This window comes from Lissotriton helveticus, chromosome 6, assembly GCF_964261635.1.
Source record: "Lissotriton helveticus chromosome 6, aLisHel1.1, whole genome shotgun sequence".
Taxonomy (NCBI): domain Eukaryota; kingdom Metazoa; phylum Chordata; class Amphibia; order Caudata; family Salamandridae; genus Lissotriton; species Lissotriton helveticus.
The window spans coordinates 735084926-735103332 of record NC_136067.1 but is presented as its reverse complement, the minus strand read 5'-3'; positions in this window follow the sequence as shown (position 1 = coordinate 735103332).

Here is an 18407-nt window from a genome sequence, read left to right as displayed (position 1 = left end):
ACATAAGCGAGCTCCGGCCGAGGGAAAGTAGTAGGTGGGATCGGCGCCATAGTGGACTGTTGCGCCCCCTTGGTGCGGGCATCCGGCGTTTGGCAGCCATATTGAGCCTCGGCCTACAGTGGGAGCGAGTTGCGAAGGGGCTGGTAGGCCGCCGCACACGTCGAAGGCAGCATGACGAGAGGAGGCGGTGGGAGCCAAAGCAAGCAGGGGCCAATCAATAAATTCACTGAGGCGGCTGGCGCGAAGGGCATGCAGCCACCGGCCCCAGACAATGCAGCGCTCTTGGCGGCGATCACGCAGTCCAGAGACGCGCTAGATTCCAAGATTGGAGCAGTGGGCTCTGATGTCATGCTCCTTCGGCAGGACCTGCGTAACGCTGTGGAACGCATTGCTGGCACGGAGACGCGCATATCGGAGGTGGAGGACGATGTCACAACCCTGAAGAAGAGGGTCTTGGCTTTGGAGAGAATACAGAAGGGCCTGGTTATGAGAGCTGAGGACGCGGAGGGACGCGCCCGGCGCAGTAATCTTCGCTTCATAGGTTTTCCCGAGGACTGTGAAAAAGATGGTGCGGAGCGCTTCCTGTCGCAATGGCTGGAGAGCTGGATTCCACCCGACGTCCTCTCCCGCTGCTTTGTGATTGAGAGGGCCCATCGTGCGCTGACTCAGAAACCCCCGACTGGTACGCGCCCGCGCCCCATGATCGCCAAAATCCTGAATTATGCCGACCGAGATATTATCCTGAAGCAGGCGCGACTGAAGGGCAAACTCACATTCGAGAATGCGAATACTCTTATATTCCCGGACTACACCAAACAGGTTCAGCAACAACGCCAATCCTTTATCGCAGCCAAGGCTCGTCTCAGGGGCCTGAAGATACAATATGCATTGCTCTACCCTGCAAGGCTGCGGGTCATCTTCCAGTCCCGTACGTTCTTTTTTGACACTCCAGAAGAGGTTTTTCAGTGGACGGATGAAACTGTAAGGGTCCGGACCAACACGGCTAAGGACGGGGAGTCCGACTCCTCCTCGAGTAACTCTGCCAGAGGGGGCCCCGAGGGACGGCGCCGGCGCAGGGGCAGATCGCACTCGAGCTGTGGCTCGCAGTCCGGGTCGACTTCCCGCCAAGATGAGGATATGCCGAGAGTCCAGGAAGATGTACCTTGACTGTAGTGGGAACGGACTCATGATTCCTTTACATCTTCTATGTAGATGACCAGGTGCAATGCTGCCTAGGCTGGTGGCCACACTTGGTCTGTTTTGGGGAGGGAGCGACAGTCTAGTTATACATGGGCTGTTGTGAGGGGATCCATTGGAGGGGGTGGTGCTGGGCTCCCAGTTGGGGCCGAGACCATGATCCGACCACGACAGGTGCTTCCGAGTTTGGGAGGTGCGGGGTGGGGGGAGGTTGGGGGGGAGTTGGGGGTTGTTTTCGAGGTGGGGAGGGAGGTTCTGCGCTGCAATTGCTATCCACTGACTGTTTTCTGTATTGCCAATGGTACCCGTTTAAGGCCGGGCCGGTACATGATATACTGTATATATGTCTCTTGATGGTGAGGGAGTGCGGCTAGGCCCTGCTGGGATACGGATCATGAGCTGGAATGTGAGGGGGATGCTGGATAAAGTGAAGAGGGGGGCGGTGTTTACATGGGCCAGGAGGAGGGGCACAGACATACTCCTGTTGCAAGAAACACACCTGCTTGGCACTAAAGCGCTATGTCTTCAGCGTAACGGATTTACGCATGCATACCACTCGGGGTTCACAAGGGGATCCCGAGGGGTGGCAGTACTCATACATCATAGGGTTCCTTTTGTTCATAAACGTACATGGACTGATGCCCAGGGTAGATATCTTTTTGTGCAGGGAGAGATTGGGGAGACACTGTACTCATTGGCAGCGTGTACGCCCCTCCACCGTTGCAGTGGCCCCTAGTAGAGAGGCTGCTGTCCCTTTGGGTGGAGATGCCTACTGCTCTGTCCGTTGTGGGTGGGGACTGGAATGATGTTATGGATGTCTCGTGTGATAGATGGCGAAGCGCTGCTAGCATTCAGGAGGCTGGAGGGAGGGACGGACCAGCCACTAGGTTGCGAGCCCTGGTCACGGGACTTGATTGGGTAGACACTTGGCGATACAAGCATGGGGCACGCAGGGACTTCACCTACCTTTCCACAGCATGGGACTCCTTCTCTAGATTAGACTACATATTTGTTCCGAGAGTGATGGTACATAGAGGGTTGACCGCGGAGATCCTGCCACAGGCGCTGTCTGACCATTCGTCTGTGTATGTTGTGATTGGTACTGGCTGCGCTCGGCAGCCGTTTCGGTGGCGTCTGTCGCCTTGGCAATTGCTGCAGGACACATACCAAGCCCACATGACCTGCGAAATCGACCATTTCTTATCTGCCAACGTGGGTTCGGTGGAGTCCCCGGCGACGCTTTGGGAGGCGATGAAGCCCACGCTGCGAGGCATAGATATCACTTGGTGCGCTGCGGCGCGTAGGGAGAAGCGTAGAGACCTAGTGCGGCGCGAGGCGGAGCTGGAGGCTTTGGAGCGCAGGGGTCGGGGGGAGGATGGACGGCCGGCTAGGCGACAGCTGGCGCGGCGCAACAACAATATGCTGCAGTGCTGCTGGATGAAGCCCGACAGGCTTGGCTAGCTACACGAAGTCGTATATACCAATGGGGTGACAAGTCCTGCAAGATGCTACATCGCCTGTGTCAGGGCATCATGCATGCCCAGCCACTGCCGCGGATAGTAGGCCCGGATGGGGAGCCTATCCTTGAACCTATTGCGCTCGCTGGTAGCTTCGCTATGTACTATGAGACACTGTACGCGCCACGGGAGTGCCTGGAGGCAGAGGTCGTACAACGATTTATTGATGACCTCCCGCCGAGGACCATCTCGGATGAGGCTCGTGAGGTGTTAGACCGCCCTCTGACGGATGATGAGCTGGCCACTGCGCTGGGCGAATTGAACCCGGGTAAGGCGCCGGGACCCAACGGGTTCCCGTGAATTCTTTCGGCACTTTGCGACACAGCTGAGTCCCCATCTTTGCCCGGGTATAGAGGAAGCGCGTGAGAAGGGTGCGCTGCCCCCGGATTGGTGGCACGCGGAAGTAGTGGTGTTCTTGAAGCCAGGGCGACCTCCGGAAAGTCACGCGTCCTACCGCCCAATCTCTTTGCTGAATACTGAGGCCAAGATACTGGCTAAGGCCCTTGCCAATAGAATTAAACCATACATCACAGATCTGGTTCATCCGGACCAGGCGGGCTTTATGCCACAGCGTGCTACTCGTCATAATGTTGGACGTGCCCAGGTTGCGATATCAGCTTGGCAACGATTGGGGGAACAGGCGGCGCTGTTTTTAGCGGACATGGACAGGGCGTTCGACTCCTTGAGCTGGACCTACTTGTTTGCCTTACTGGGACGCCTGAACCTAGGCCCTCGTTTCCAGGCATATATGCGGCTCCTCTACACGGACCTCACGGCCGCGGTACGGGTTGGGGGGGGTATCCCACTCCTTCCAGATCAGGCGTGGGACGAGGCAGGGCTGCCCCCTCTCTCCATATCTCTTTGCGCTCGCAATGGAACCCCTCGTGGCCTGGGTGCGTCTCGACGCTCAGCTCGAGGGCTTTCGGTGGTCGGTGGACCTCACTGACAGAATAGCCCTCTACGCCGACGATGTGTTGTTTTTCCTCACAAACCTGGAGCGAATGCGGACCCTGCCTCCTACGAATTTTACAAATATTTGGCGAAACCTCGGGTCTCTTCATGAATCCCGGGAAGTCTACGCTCTCGATATTGGGAGGCCCGCAGCCGGTGGGGGATTGGGCGCGGGCGCTCCAGTTGGCCACGGACGGACTGAAGTACTTGGGAGTGTTCCTTTTTGAGGACGCGACCTTCGCCCGGGAGCGCAACATCACTCCGGTCTGGGAGCGCACTCGTGAAGACCTGAAGGTGCGGTCTAGGATGCCGCTCTCTCTACAAGATCGGCCATTTTTAAAATGGTGGCGCTTCCACGCCTGATATACCAACTGCAAAACCATCCAGTTTTGGTCCCACTCGCCTGGTTCCAGCGCCTTAACTCGGCGCTGAGCGGGTTCCTGTGGGAGGGGGGGGCCGCACCGGTTGCCCTGCGGACTTGCTTCTGTTCGACCTATACTGGGGGATTGGCTACCTCCGATGTTCTGTCGTACTATCAGGCGTCCCACCTTTTGGTGCTAAATGACTGTTGGTATGCGGACAGGAGCTACCCCGCGTATGCGGTAGAGAGGGCCTTGATGGGCACTGCGTCCGTCCACACTCTGTTGTACTCAGCGCCACTCAGGAAGTCTCTGCCGTCCATCACACAGGTGGTCTTTTTGATCTGGAGACAGGCTTTACGTAGGATGGGCTGGGGGAATGTCCTCACCCAGGAAACCCCTTTCTGGCGCAATGGTCGGATGCCCCAGAGGGACACGTTAATAGGCTTCCGGGGATGGGATGCGATCGGCGTCTCTACCCTAGGTGATGTTATGTCCGGGTGCGTGCTTAAGTCCTTTGATGACATGCGGGAGGAATTCGGGATGCCACCTACCCAATTCTACAAATACCTCCAACTTCGTCACGCTCTAACGCCCTACATTGCGGGATTGGAGAGTCTCCCGGAGTTCAGCCCGCTGGAAGCTAAAGTTTTTATGGGGGAGCTGCCTGATAAGAAACTGTCTCGCATATACCAAACCCTTGTACGACCCTGCTCCACAGACTTACAACACCTCAAAACCACATGGGAGCAGGATGTTGGGGAGTTGGATGAGTAAGATTGGGTGGAGGCCCTGGAGGGCCCCAGGGGAGCTGCGATTTCCACGCGCTTGCGGCTTATCTAATTCCGCTACCTTCAGCGCACATATTATACCAGACAGCGCTTGTGGAGGGCGGGCTTAGTGGCGTCCCCCGATTGTCTTAGGTGTGGATCAGAAGTGGGAACGTTGATGCATACAGTTTGGGACTGTGGGGCGCTACAGAGATTCTGGAAGGGAGTATTCCAATGCCTGGGGGAGGTTCTGGCCTGGGTGCTTCAGAGAGATCCTAAGCTGGCCCTGCTGCATGTTATGGCCGGGGTTGGGGGCAATAGGTATAAGCGCCATCTACTGTTACTGGGTCTAACGCTAGCAAAGAGAGACATTGCACAATCATGGAAGGAGCCCCGGGCTCCGTCGCTTGTGGCCTGGAAAAATGGGATGGACTTCTGCATGGGGCTGGAGCAGCCCGTATATGTGGCTAGGGGCTGCCCTCTGAAACATTTCAAATCTGGAAGAGGTGGGCGGACTATCGGGGTTTGGAACTGGATCCGCCACCTGAGGACAATGCCAACTAGCCACTCCCGATAGCTCGTCAGGAATTAATATAATACTGGCACGCAGGTGCACTTGGCACCCACTATACTGGTTGCACATGATAGTGGTGGAGCAGGCAGCGGCGCACGGGGGGGTGGATCTGCGGGTTGGGGGGAGTGCGGGGGGGGTTTACGGGTACACCTTCTGTTTGTATGTTCAGACTTGATATAGGAAATGCATGCATTTATGATTGATACATTGATAAAGGTGATGGTCTCTGGATTACAGAGCATTACGTAATATGTGTTTACTATGCAGTCAATAAAATCTGTTTTAAAAAAAAAACAGCAGTCAGCTGACTGTCATAGCCGGAATGACCGGTGCGCTAGAGGCTCTAATTAATGCTCAAACAGCACAAACTGCTGGTATTGAAGTGCCTGAGAGTGAAGGAAGCACCAGTAGGAGCAGCATGGCAAGCCCCCTTGTTGTAGAGACAAGGAGGAGCAGCAGGCGACAAGGTGAGGCTACAGGCCAAACGCCCAGGGAACAGAGTGAGCCACATACATCTGGCAGTGCGAAGCGTGGGCGTAATGAACAGTTAATAGTATGGGCTACTGACATTGGACATACAATTCTGAAATTATAAAGTTTGTGTTGCACATTTGTGCCTTTGAAACCTGCGTAGTGACAATATACAACTACGGTGGGTGCATTCAACACCTGTCTGTGTGTGTTTACTCACTGTGAGCATTGCAGTGAAATGCTTTCTGGTGCACTTTTGTTCTTTAACATACCGAGATATATACAAAATTAAACAAATTTTGTGCATTCAACATAGGTCTCTGTCTCATTACTTACTCAGAAATAGTTGCGTGTGATATCCTCACGTCTGTATCTGCCATCCCTTGGTGTTGACACTCCAGCAGGTTGTGTTTCAGGCACAGCAACCTCGTCGTCATGATCCTCAAAGTCTGACAACTCCACCTCTGTGCCCTTCTTCACAGCAAGGTTATGCAACATGGCACAGGCAGAAATGATTTTATAGCAGGTGATGGGGGTATACTGCCGGGCACCTCCACTCTTATGCAGGCACCTGAACCTGCTCTTCCATATACCAAAGGTACGCTCCACAATATTTCTTGTGCTCTTGTGGGCCCTGTTATATCTCCTTTGACTGGGTGTTGAGGGCTTGAGGTAGGGGGTGAGTATGAAGGAGCAGAGGGCATATGCACTGTCTCCTAAAAGGAAATGGGAGTACATTACTCACATGCATACATGTACATCTTTCTGCAATAGGTGTTAATGGGGTCGTACACTGTGTCTTACCTAGCAGGTATCCTTCACCAAATTCCCCTGCTGTCAGCCGTGCATATATACCGCTGTTTTGAAATATGTAGGAGCAGTGATGGTGCACTTTGCATTGCAAATCACCTGCACATTGATGGTGTGGGTGGACTTTCTATTCCTATATATGTATTCTGTGGCAGTAGGGGGACAAATGGGAATGTGTGTGCCATCAATGCAGCCAATGATGTTGGGGAAACGCGCCATCTGATAAAAGTCAGATTTTGTTTGGAGCAGTTCAGCATGGGTTGCAGGGAATGATATATAATGGTCCATCCTCTGTAACATGGCATCAATGAATTTGTGGAAAAAGCGTGACAGGCTGCTCTGGGTCACCCCACCTACCACAGCAACTACACTCGGGTAGCTCCCAGACACAAGCAGGTGTAGGCTGCACAGCACCTGAACGTGGGGTGGAATGGCGTGTGCCCTTGGGGTAGTGTGCTCCAACAGTGGTTGGAGGTCTCTGATGAGGTCCAAGATGGTGTCTGGGTCCAACCTGTACCTCTGGAGTATCTCTGCCTCTGTGAGCATGAACAAGGTGATCCTCTGTCTGTAGACCTGCTCCTCTCTCTCCCATTCCCTCTCTCCTTCCTCCTGTAGCCGTAGCCGCCTCGCAATGACATAGAATGCCACCATTGTGAAAAACATAATGCATTTTTGGTCCTTTTTTATAGGCTGTACCTTGTTACCACCTGATTTCAATCCATGGTAAATACCGACTCTTAAATACCGAATTTCAAGCAAATTCGGTATTTAAGAGCTTCCCTACATCTCAAAGTACAATTTTACCACTTCTTATTTACCGATTCTGTATTTTACCGATTCGGTAAATTTACCGATTCAGTATATTTACCGATTCGGTAAATTTACCGATTCGCAAACCGTTGCAATTTGGTAATTTTACTGATTCGGAATATTTTCCGAATCGGTAAATTTACCGATTTTGTCGTTTTTCACTTTCCTACATCCCAAATGCTCAATACCGGTTGGAAACGACCGAAAATCGGTACTTTCGGCCATGACCGACCGGTATTGGGCTACCTACATCTGGCCCTTAGACCATAATTTGGCCCAAACAGAGATAGAGAATGAAAAGGACGAGTCTGTTTCCCGTGCAATTTCAATAGGAGATTTAGGTCTTTCAGTAACATGTAACAACAATAATATATAGACAAGAGCAGCTTTAGGTCTGAGCACCTGAAATTAACTGTATAATGGTGTTGGTGGAGTAAGAGAGGGTCTGCCATTGGGAAGGTCATGAGAAGCTAATTGTGATTGTAAAGCGGTTGAAATTAAGATGTATTCATTAAGAGATGTGTTAGGTAAATGAAAGCGTGATTGTAATTCAAGGAAGGGAATAACAGAGTTTTGGTGAATCAATTGACACACAAAAATAATTCCCTTCTCCTTCCAGTGTTTGTAATAGAATGATTTACCTTTATATTTGAGAAATGTATTATACCAGATAGTAGAGGATAAAAAACATTGAAATGGAGTTAGACCATTAGTGAATATATTATACATTAAATTTTGGGAATATTTTAAAATAGGGTTATTTGATATGAGAGTACAATTGGACATATATATTACATTATGAAAAGAAAAATCCTTTAATGAGGAGCATGCAAAAACAAAACATCTGGGTATAGGGATATCAGCAAAGTCATAAGATAAAGCAAAGGATTGTTTAATCAAAAATGCCGAGTGATAAGCTTTAAAGTCAGGAAAACATACGTATGAAATAGGAATTCGAATAGGCAACATAGATAGTGTATAGAGGACATGGGATACAATCATCATTTTGATAGCATCTAACCTACCACGCCAGGAGAGATAAAGGGGAGTCCAAGTAAGAAGGAGTGATTGAATTTTAGTGATTAGTGCATTGAACGTATATCTAATTGTGGTAGATAAAGAAGCAGAGAACCAAATACCAAGGTATTTAATATTTGTGGGGTACCATGTAAAATTAGTGTCATGAAACATGTATTGATAGCATAAAGAGTTCAGAGGTAAAACTTCTGTTTTAGAGAGGTTTAACTTATATCCAGAAATACTGGAATATAACCAAACCTCATGCAAAAATGGAGGAAGGGAAGGGTGAGGATTGGACATATATATTAATATATCATCAGCATATGCTGATATTTTAGTTTCTATGGAATTATGTGTGAAGCCAGAAATATGTGTATTAACACGGATGCATTCAAGGAAGGGTTCAAGTCATAAAACAAATAACAGGGGAGAAAGGGGACATCCCTGACGTGTACCTCTAGCTAAAGAAAAAAATCTGGAGAAATGATTATTTACAAAAATACTGGCGCAAGGGCAGGAATATAACAATTTAATATAGGAAATGAAAGTAGGACCAAAACCAAACCATTGGAGAGTTCCAAACATATATTTCCAATTAATACGATCAAAAGCCTTTTCGGCATCCAGTGACAGCGCTGCAAGAGGGGATTTGAGTTTTTTCCCCACAGGAAATAACATTTGCAAACATTCGAGCATTATCTGCAGCCAACCTGCCCTTAACAAATCCAACCTGATCAGTCTTAACCAATAATGGAATAATACTTTCAAGACGAGAAGCAAGAATTCTAGCAAAAATGTTACAATCATAGTTATTAATGATATAGGGCGGTAGTTTTTACAAAGGGAGTGGTCTTTATCAGGTTCAGGAATGAGAATTATTAAGGCGTCCATAAAGGAACCGGAGGCTTTAGCATCATCAATAAAGGAATTAAAAAGAGCCAAAAGTTTAGGAACGAAAATGGATGAAAAAGTAGAATACAATTCAACAGAGAGGCCATCAGGCCCTGGTGCTTTTGATTGTTTTAAAAAATTAATGGCATTAGTTATCTCTTGGACAGTAACCTCTCCCTCTAATGAGTCAAATTCATCTGGCATGGAAGGAGGGGCGGTAAGGCCCGTGAAGAAAGTATCTAGATTTTGATTAGAGGGATTTGTGTCATCAGAATAGAGTGATTGATAATATTCATGAAATATATCAGCAATATCTTCATCTGAGGACGCTAAGCTTTTAGTGGATTCATTTAAGATGAGTCCAATATTTTTACGTTCAGATTTGATTTTCAAGTAATTGGCTAACATCTTACCAGCTTTTTTTAGGTCTCCATGGTATTTAGATTTAATTTTAACGAGGATATTGCAAGCTTCGACTATAGCAAGTTTGTTAGGTTCAGATTTGACTTTGATCAGCTCATGAAGACCCGAAGACGATTTGGAAGTGAAATAATTATGTTCCAATAAGTTGAGCTGTTGTAGTAGAGCTGCATACTTATTTTGAGTACTTTTCTTTTTTTTTGCAACATATGAAATAGTAAAGGCCCGGAAAGAGGCCTTAAAGGCATCCCAATTATTGGAAATAGAGGTTTCTGAGGAATTAGTGAACTTGAAAAATTCATTAATAAAAGCAGTGGCTTCTGTAATAAAAATAGTATCAGATAATAAAAACTTATTAAGCTTCCAGCGGCTGAATTTTGGGGAGCTTAAGGAAAGGTCCAAAACAGTAAGGACTGGTGTATGGTACAAGACGAAAATAGACCCAATCTCCGATGACTGAATAGATGGGAGTAGGGATTTACTAACCAAAATATAATCATTCCTGGACCGTGTTTGATGAACATTGGAAAAAAGGAAACTCTAGAGAGTCAGGGTTACAAGTCTTCCAAACATCATTAATGAACGAGAGGCAATGGCTGATTGGAATGCTTTGTGGGATTTATCTGGATTAAATTTACACTTATATTGTCTGTCAGAAAAGGGGTCTATCCCTTGGTTGAAATCACCAGCAATAATAATATTAGGACATTCAATGGAGGAAAGTAAAATCTTAATGTCATTCCAAAAGTCAGGATCTGGTCTGACCATAAATATTCAATAAAACCAGTTCTTTGTTTTGTATAACAACCTTAGCCATTACCCATTGTCCATCAGTATCATTTTGCGTAAATAAAATTTGTACAGACAATGACTTATAAAACAGTGTAGCAACACCCCCTTTTTTACTAGAAGCAAGAGAGTAAACAACTTGACCCACCCACTGTCTATTTAACTTAAGCAACTCTGCTTCATTACAATGTCTTTCTTGAATAAAAGACACCTGAGAATGTAATTTAAATAAATGAGAGAGTACCTTTTGTCTTTTGACGGGGTTTCCAAGACCACAAACATTCCATGTGACAATATTACACAAGATGGTTGGGGTGGGGGGTTATACATGTAAAGAGTTGATACACTCCAGGGATACAGCTAAAAAGAAAAAATACCACATATGAGATGAATAGAAGAAATACGTTATAGAACAACAAACAGCACTAATGGACACATGCAACAAATTGAACATCATCGAATAGAAGGAACAGATAGAAAGAAGAAAAAAAGAAAAAGAGGAAAAAGGGAATTGGAATAGAAGGGAGAGAAGATAGATCAAGGAAAGATATCCAGTTCTAAGAGAAAGCAACAATAACTGATGCATGAGGTGCAACAGCACTGAAGAGAGATAAAACAACAGAGAGAAAGATAAAAAGAGTAGAGTTATGAACAGCCATAGTGAATAAGATGTAGAAAAGAAGCAAGGACTTAAGGTCGATAAGAAGAACCAGTTGCAGAATTTGTAGCAAGGTTCTGGGGAAAAGACCTCAGTTTAAGAGGATCATCAAAAGAGCGTGTGGAGCCATCATGAGTAATTTTACACAGACAAGAATGAAGGATACCATATTGAATATTCAGTTGTCTCATTTGAGGTCAAAGAGCCAAAAATGATTTTCTTCTTTCATTAGTAACGTTAGAGAGATCTTGTGATAAGAAGATGTTGTGACCAGACCATTTGAGGTGACAATTTGCTTTGGCTGCAGAAAGGACTCGCATTAAGTCAGCAAATTCCAAAAACAACATAATGATTCCTCTAGGTTTGGAAGCATGAGGTTGAAGACGTCCAAGTTGATGTGCTCGTTGAATATTTAATTAAGGTTCTGGCGGAAGGTCTAAAAGTTGTGACAAGAATTTCTTTAGGAAGAGAATCATATCCGGACCTTCAAGATTTTCAGGCAGACCATAAAGACGTAGGTTGTTGCGTCTATTACGATTATCCAGGTCCTCAGTGTGAAGCTGGAGACGCTGAATTTCCTGTTCAAAATTGGAATTTCAGCAGATACATCATGTAGATTACAGATATATTGCTCCATATTTAACACCTTAGCTTCCATAATAATCCATATATCTTCTATTTGCTGAAGTTTCTCGTTAGTCGTGGACATAAAGGACTTAAGTCCCCTCACCTCATCCATAATGATGTCAAGAACAGGGTTTTTGAGAGAATAAGATGGGTGAGGGAGGATCATTTTTGGCTCTCTGGGGTTTGGTACCCAAAAACGAGCCTCTGACTGATATTGGAGCTTCTTTAGCCATCTTGAAATGATGTGGAGGGCGAGAAGTGATTTTTAATAAAGATTTCAGTCTGCCTGTATGCCTAGTGAAGACACATCACTAATCAATGAGGCTGCAGAGAAAAAGATACCAAAAATAGAATGTGTTCCGCAGAAAAAAATTGCATCACCCTCAGTCAGCACTCTAATATTAGTTAACAAGTAACCAAGAGAAAACGACATAGCATTTATTAGGTCAAATGCCATGTTATCAAGAGGCGAGAAGGTGTGACAAGAATGTGGTAAAAAGATTAAAAGCCATTTGCATTAGATAAAGGTCAGAAGTTCAAAAAATGCAGGAAGCAGCACCATTCTGAAGAATATCCATGCATTTTAAATAGAAAAATAGATATGCGTGCTGATATTTGACGTGAGAAGAAAGAAATGCATATCAACACAAGTTGGTTCAGGATGTTGAGAGGGCATAATATATTCAGCATTTACAATGCTTCTAAAAATGTGAAAGTCTTATGCCAGTATTCCATGAAGAGAAAATAAAATAGATAAAGAAGTAACGATGCCGCGCGTTTAATGATAGAAATGCCGGTTTACCTTGAAGTTGTGTGAAGCGAGCGGCCGATATAAAATGGCAGCCGCCACTCGCATTTCGTTGAGGAAAACACCGCCACTGCCGCTGGTTCGAAGAATGAAGGAAAAGCTGTCAGAGGCGTTTCAAACATCGTTCCGACCCTTCATGAGTCGGATTCCGTCATGCTAGTCCTCGCGGAAGGCAAAAAGCAGGCTGTATTCAGAAAATAAGCTCCGCTTTCTAGCGGAGCTTAGAGATGAGCCACCACCTACTTGCGGCACGAGACCACGCCCCCCCACCAGACAAATTTATGACAGAACACTTTTGCGAAGTGAGGAGGATATACACATTTCACAGGAACATATTTTTGAGCTATGAAATAAGTACATAATAATAATAAGCACAAAAGACAGAAAAATCAATGTTGTTCATTGCCGGGAGAACACAGTCCACAGCTTCCACACTCTTCACAACATCTCACATTTCCCCTAGGCATTCCAACACTCTTACATGAGGAAATATTTTTACAGGATGAACGGAGACTATTTAATATGCAGTGGGATAGCAGATTGTGACACATCACCATCAACATGAAAGAACTGGCATGAAAAGGTACAGAAATGTATTTTGCCCTGTCATTAAGCCTGCTCATTGATTTGTGGACAGATCATCTTTTACAATCCACGTTAGATTCCTTAAACTTCTGGTGCTATACCTGCTCTAGCCATACTATATATTGGCTCTGCCTCTGGGTCTCAGCCTTCCTCTTACGTTGGACCAGAGAACATTGAAGACAGTTGACTGGAATGGCACAAAATAACACATTACCCTCCTTCCAACTATTTGATGCTGCAATGGTTGTCTGACCTTTCTTTATAATTGTCTTGGTTCCTATATATTTTAGGGCTCACCTCCTTTCGGGTAAAACCCATCTGTTGATCCATAATGGTCCTAAACTATATCGTGTTTCTCTTAATATGCACCTTCACATTAGAAGTAGTACAATATGCCCTTGCTATCAGTTGCAGCACATTTATACATTATATCCTAGTTGTATTCTATTGACCATTGACTTTTTCAAACACTACTTTTACCAACCGCTGAATGAATTCAACCCAACAACGCATACGTGGTCTCAGGGCAGTAAAAATCAGACCTTGTGTGCCTAACAGCCATTCGTCTAATTGCTATTGTTTCTAATAACGCAACCCCCTTTCAGAAGAAATAAATTGTTCACTATTATCACTAACTAAAAATCTCAAGTTTTCTCTAGTCCAGAAAACATTCTTTGAAAAAATAAAGCCCACTTAGTTGGTGTACTTCCAACCTGCTTTACCATCCCCTGCCACAAAACCATGCCTGCTCATAATACAAAAAGGATAATACAAACTTCACCGAAGGCCTGTTAGACTCTTCAACGGGCAACAAATGAGATTTGCGCTCATTTGTAATGTGATCATGTATAACTTTCTTGTCCATGCCAGGCCACCAATACAAGAAATCACAATGCTTCTAAAAATGTGAAAGTCCTATGCCAGTATTCCCTGAAAGAGAAAATAAAATAGATAAAGAAGTAACGATGCTGCGCGTTTAATGATAGAAACGCCGGTCTACCTTGAAGTTGTGTGAAGCGAGCGCCCGATATAAAATGGCGGCTGCCGCTCGCATTTCGTTGAGGGGAAAACACCGCCGCTGCCGCTGGTTCGAAGAATGAAGGAAAAGCGGTCAGAGCGGTTTGAATCGCCACTCCGACCCTTCATGTGTCGGATTCCGTCATGCTAGTCCTCGCGGAAGGCAAAAAGCAGGCTGTGTTCAATAAATAAGCTCTGCGTTCGAGCGGAGCTTAGAGACGAGCCACCATCTTCTTGCGGCATGAGACCACGCCCCCCCACCAGACAAATTTATGACAGAACACTTTTGCGAAGTGAGGAGGATATACACATTTCACAGGAACATATTTTTGTGCTATGAAATAAGTACATAATAATAATAAGCGCAAAAGACAGAAAAATCAATGTTGTTCATTTCCAGGAGAACACAGACCAAAGCTTTCACACTCTTTACAACATCCCACATTTCCCCTAGGCATTCCAAGACTCTTACACAAGGAAACAACTTCAGAGGATGAACAGAGACTATTTAATATGTAATGAGATAGCACATTGTGACACATCAGCATCAACATGAAAGAACTGGCACGCAAAGGTACAGAAATGTATTTTGCCCAGTCATTAAGCCTGCTCATTGATTTGTGGACAGATCATCTTTTGCAATTCACGTTAAATCCCTTAAACTTCTGGTGCTATACCTGCTCTAGCCATACTATATATTGGCTCTGCCTCTGGTTCTCAGCCTTCATCTTAAGTTGGACCAGAGAACATTGAAGACAGTTGACTGGAATGGTACAAACTAACACATTACCCTCCTTCCAACTATTTGATGCTGCAATGGTTCTCTGACCTTTCTTTATAATTGTCTTGGTTCCTATATATTTTAGGGCTCACCTCATTTCTGGTAAAACCCATCTGCTGAGCCATAATGGTCCTAAACTATATCCTGTTTCTCTTAATATGCACCTTCACATTAGTAGTAGTACAATATGCCCTTGCTATATCTTGCAACACGTTTAAACATTATATCCTAGTTGTATTCTATTGACCATTGACTTTTTCGAACACTACTTTTACAAACCGCTGAATGTACTCAACCCAACAACCCATACGTGGTCTCAGAGCATTAAAAAGCAGACCTCATGTGCCTAACAGTAACTAGACAAAATTCCTTTCTGTGTTATTCAACTTTAGGTTTGTGACCGATTAGTCTTACTCACAAGTTTTGAATTCCTTGTGTACAGATAGACGATGTAGGCATTTATTATCACACAACTCAGGAGTGACTTATTTCTCTCAACATTTTATTTTTATAAAGTTAAAATCATTCATATAAAATTCATCACAAAACATTTAATATCCAACATATATTTTCGAGCATGCCCTAATCTAATACAAAGGTAAATCCTGTTCTTTTTAATGCCCGAAAAATTGAATTAAAACAATTTCATCATACATTGAAATATTTCATATTAAAATTGCGAATATATACTATTGCGGGTAGTCCCTTGTCGACGCGTTTCGGTGCGTTGAGGTCTTTTAGACACCTTCTTCAAGACAAACTTTATAATTTACTACTATATATTCTTCTTTCTAAAAAGTAAATAAAAACAATTATTATCTGACTTTGTTGAGAGTTTATCTTAGTCTGTACAGAGTTGAGCACTCATTATACCTTATATCGTTCTGACATAAAAGGACTATCTTACTTGGATTGCTTTTTCGTCAATCGTTCCCACTTTTTGTTAGGTTTTGTCAGTCTCAGACTTCACTATGTGTCAGTTTCTTATATTTCTAAAACATAGAAAGTACAGAATGATGTTATCCATATTTATCTTCTCTTTTTTAGTTGAGAAATACCCCCTGTTTATGACGCCACCTACTTAAAGACAGGAGAATGTTTTTCTTCGTGTCTATGGTAATCGGTTGCGTCTTTAAAATTTGCGCAAGATGTCAGGTAGGTGGACTTTTTAATGATCCGCCTGTAAATAACACAACACTATAAATATATTGCCCAATAGAGTTGTTTTTTGTATCTTGTAGCAATTATTAGTGGTCTTGTATGTTTACATACCGGACAGCTTATGGCTTGTCATCTGCGTTTAATATACGAGCAGGTCTTCCCTTTATCCTAGATATTGGCCACCGGATACCGATATATGCAGAGAAATCTTCTCTCTCAGTGCCTAATGGTATAAAAACGTATATGCATTTAGTGCTATTTGGTAATATGTGTAGCACGTTTCTAGCTAATTCTACCCTTTCGGTTTTTGGCTATGTCCTTATTGATACAGGCTGTATTTCTCTCTTTCATTTTCGGTAAAACGTTAAAATATTCGTAATGACTCTTGTATATTTTTGTGGTTCGGGTAAGAATATCTCACAGCGTTAAGCGCGTAAACAGACTCCATAAGTGTCTGCGTCTCCTATCCCGTGTTTACTCTTTTTTGCGAACATTCACCCTGTTTCTTGTGGCGACTTTGCTTAACCAGCTCAGCCTTTTACTAGGGTGAACAGTATTTACGCCCATTCTGATTCTGCAAACACCCTCATATTATTATTAGGGTCATTTTAACATTTACATTTAAGCTATCAGAAATTCTACTTTTTAAATCTAGGCAGTATCGTTAACATTCGCGTTTAAGCTATCAGGGATACTACTTTTAAGTTAAGGCAGTACCGTTAACGACGCCCTCCCATTCTAGATTGCTTACCTAAATACTTTGGCACCCCACCGTCGACATGTCCTCTCTCCTGTAGGCTGGTATGTGGAGAGATGGCTGTTCGCGGTTTTTATACTGGTGACGGGCACCAAATATTGGTTAATTGGAGACACTTGCTTCTACTCTGGTGGTTTTCTATTCCCATTTTGGTGGTTCGCTCCTATTTTGTAGTCCGTGTTTTTTCTATTTTCGACGTGAACCTAGGCGCCATTTTAGTAGTTTGTTTACCTTTTCAGAACTACACGATGTTTTCCGTTTCTCTCATATCGGCGATTTAGATTATTTAATGCCCATACATTGTTTATTCGCTCGATTTTAGTGTGTGGTTCAGCCTTCACTCAAATTCTTATATGGAGACAGGTTGATGTCTTACTAAGTTCGTGTATTTTTGCGGGTAAACTCCTTCTGTTGTGATCACCCTATCTGTTTTAAATACGCCTATGTACTTGCACGTTTACAGTTAGTTATACATCATGGGGTGGCTGAATAATAAACCATTTCATTAATCACCAAGGTGTTTCGAGCATGTCTGTAATTCATAAACTCTTGACATATTTAGATTCTAGCACATATTCCAATGTTATTAGGCATATACATTTCAATAAAACTACCAGCAGTGATAAGGTGGCACATCAATTACAAAACTTTATATTTTATATCATATATTTAACTCATCAGTTGTATTAAACATTTCAAAATTACCATAATTTTTGTTCCACCCTGAATGATATATTAAAGAGAATAACCATCACACGTTTTGACATTTGTGTTTCAGTACATTCAAAAATATTAGTTACACGGAACATTGAGTGTACATCTTCTTATCCTGGCCCATCTTGTTCAACAGTATCTATATAATCAATGCTACACTTGATAAGCTGTTTTGTTTGCCAGTTTATTTACAAGATGTTGTATTCATTTTGGTTTTCATCTCGGCTTAATGCATGGAACTTTCCCTTCTCATGGCAATTTTTTTTTTACACATTTACTGCTTTCAGCTATTGTTATCAAAAGACCCCTGCCAGTTGGTTTAGATATTTTGAACATCATCTTGGGCCATATTAGTCTAAAATTCAACACTGGAGTTGTATTCGATTAACCTTTCCCATTCTTCACGACAGTTAAGGCCTAAATAATATGTCTTAAATTTTGACATGTAGAACTGTTCCCTGAGTTTGCGGGTTTTAGGCATATCGCCCCCTCTCAGCGATACCTTAATTTTCTCAAGAATGAACCACTTGGGATCATCGGCTCCGTGTTGGGCAGAGATCCAGTGGTCCACAAGTGGTGCACCTTTTTTGAGGTTCTTAATTGCGGATCTGTGTTCCGTTAGTCTCTGACGCATTTCTTGTCCGGTTTCCCCTACGTAACATTTATTGCAGGGGCAAATGAGCATGTAAACTACATTAGATGTACGGCAGTTCACATGAT